General features: G+C 28.8%; 1 non-coding gene across 1 annotated transcript; it reads right to left on the bottom strand.

Annotated features, from left to right (window-relative positions):
- Positions 1 to 1,536: 1,536 nt before the first annotated feature.
- Positions 1,537 to 1,620, bottom strand: TRNAL-CAA (transfer RNA leucine (anticodon CAA)). Its single transcript has one exon. It is a non-coding gene; the product is annotated as a tRNA-Leu (tRNA).
- Positions 1,621 to 2,890: the final 1,270 nt, after the last annotated feature.

Raw genomic sequence — 2,890 nt, 5'->3', positions numbered from 1 at the left:
AACACGAAAAAGTAACAAAATACGAAAAATAAAAAAACGCGAAAAAAAACAAAAAGGGGAAAAACCGAAAAACTAAAACGTGAAAAATCGAAAAAATGCAAAATAAAACACAATAACATGACAAAACGTGAAAAATACGAAAACGTGAACAAACGGAAAAAACAAGAAAACTTGGGAAACACGAAAAAACATAAAAAAAACGTTATAAACGCATTTTTCGTGTTTTTAACACTTTTTCATGTTTTCGTGTTTATCGATTTTTTCACGTTTTTCGTGTTTTCCACTTTTTTCATGTTTTTGTGTTTTTTACGGTTTGCACATTTTTTGTGTTTTTTCATATTTTGTGTGTGTGTTTTTTTTGTGTTAACACGTTTATATGTTTTCGCGTTTTCACCCTTTTCCACTTTTATCTCATTTTTTTCTTTTGTTTTTGTGTTTTTAATTTTTTTTTTTGCGCTTTTACATTTTGTTTTTTTACCTCTTTTTTTTTGTGTTTTTACAATTTTCCGTTTTCATGTTCTTATTGTTTTTTCGTTTTTATTGTATTTTTCGTGTTTTTTTCGTCTTTCGTGTTTCCCATTTTTCTATTTTTTTATATATTTTTTAAATAATATATATTAAATATTTGAACAATTTATAGTAAAAAATTAAAATTTTAAAAGAAATAAGAAATTACATTTGAGGATAATATTGTCTTTTTAATAAAAAAATTATCTATTCCATTCTACCTTATTCCACCAACCAAACATAGGAATAGTAATTCCTAAGAATTTCTATTCCATTCTTTGCTATTCTATTCCTTTGGAATAACCATTCTATTCTATTCCATTCTATTCCGCGAACCAAACGGCACCTAAGAGCTTCTCAATCATGTCTATTAATAGAGAGTCTCTCTCCACCTCTTAGTGCCTCCTAATTTCATTTTTATTAATAATTTATTATTAATGTCTCTCTCTCAAATCATTATTGGTAAATGTAACAATAAATAATTATTTTAATAATAAAATAATAAATATGGAGCGAATATAAGAAGTATTGTTGGAGATGATATATCTTAGTCACTCTTAAATCACTAAGAGTCAATTATTTATATTATTTTTAGAGAGTGTACTAAGAGTCTATTGGAGATGCTCTCAGGGGCTTAATGTGTTGAAAAATAAAACGTGAAGGGTTTAAAATGATAGCGAGTTGTATATTCAAAGTTAATGATTATAATTATTAGGGGCTTAATGTGTTGGAAAATAAAACATGAAGGGTTTAAAATAAGTTAATGATTATAATTATTAGGGGCTTAATGTGTTGGAAAATAAAACATGAAGGGTCAAAGTTAATGATTATAATTATTAGGGGCTTAATGTGTTGGAAAATAAAACAGGAAGGGTCAAAATTAATGATTATAATTATTAGGGGCTTAATGTGTTGGAAAATAAAACAGGAAGGGTCAAAATTAATGATTATAATTATTAGGGGCTTAATGTGTTGAAAAATAAAACATGAAGGGTTTTAAAATGAAAAAAAAAAATTAAAATCATAATATGTCAAAAGTGGGATTTGAACCCACGCCCTTGTAAAAGGACCAGAACTTGAGTCTGGCGCCTTAGACCAATCGGCCATCCTGACTTTGATGTTACATAATTACGCGTTAAGATTTATATATATGTTTGTTCAAAAAAAAGATTTATATATATGTAGCATAATTTTCATTTCAGTTTGCATTACACATGTATACTTACAATATTTATTAATAACTATAATTTTAATAAAATTTTAAATCTAATATGTACAAATTATATTTATATGTTGTTTACAAAATTATATTAAAAGTGCCTATTTACATGACCTCAGTGAGATTGATCTAATTGTAACGATCCGATCCAAAATGGGTGACTTCGGAATAGAATGTCTGAGCAAAGAGCGACTTTAAATAATGACAACAGAGTATGAATAAACTAAATCCGCACATCGGAGATGGAAAGAGAGTGACTGATGTTTATTAGTAAGGTATGTATTTAAAACATGTAAATGCATTTTAAAACCGTGAGCCTTTAGGTGTTGGATTTGAGCCAAAGTGGATAATATGTACATAGTATTAAGCTAGGTTGTTATAACTAGTATCAAAGCTGACCCTCCACGTATGATGTGTGGTTCAGGGACAAACCAGAAGCTAGCGGGCCTGTAACGACCCAGTCCAGAGTGGGTGGCGCTAGGAGTGTGCATCGGATCGGTTTAGACATCATATCGAACCAATTGAATTCAGTTTTTCGATTTTTTTGACACTTCAGTTCGGCATCGATTTATTTTTTAGATGTATTTCGGTATTCGTTTCGGTTTGGCTTGACAAAAAATGTAAAAAAATTGAACCGCACCGAATTACACATATTATACATTATTGTATATATATACACATATATTTGATTGTACAAGTTTTTTTTTTGTTAAGATAATAAGCCAACATAAATATATTTTGGAAGTATTTCAATTTTTTTGTTGTGATAAATTTAACGAGGAGATATATTGATTTTTATTTGTTATTTGTTATTTTTTTTAACTAAATTAGGTTTAAAATCGAACCAAACCAAATATTTAGGTTTGATATTATTTCGGTTTTACATGTTATTCGGTTCGGTGTCGGTTTCAATTATTTTAGTAATTTCGGTTTTTTTGATTCACTTTGGTTTTGAACTGATGCATATCCCTAGATGGCGTTGGGATAGAAAACCTGAGCAAGAAGCAGCTCTAAAGGATGACGATAGGTACATGAATGAACTGAATCCTACATCGAGAATGAAGAAAGAGTGATTGAGGCTAAAGTGAGAATCTAATATAATAAACGCGTTTTAAAGTCGCGAGTCTCAATGTGTTGGATTTGAATCAAAATGAATAATATCTA

The sequence above is a fragment of the Euphorbia lathyris genome, chromosome 3, assembly GCF_963576675.1.
Source record: "Euphorbia lathyris chromosome 3, ddEupLath1.1, whole genome shotgun sequence".
In the NCBI taxonomy this organism is placed as follows: domain Eukaryota; kingdom Viridiplantae; phylum Streptophyta; class Magnoliopsida; order Malpighiales; family Euphorbiaceae; genus Euphorbia; species Euphorbia lathyris.
Note: the sequence above shows the minus strand (reverse complement) of the source record. Positions and strands in the feature narration are given on the sequence as shown.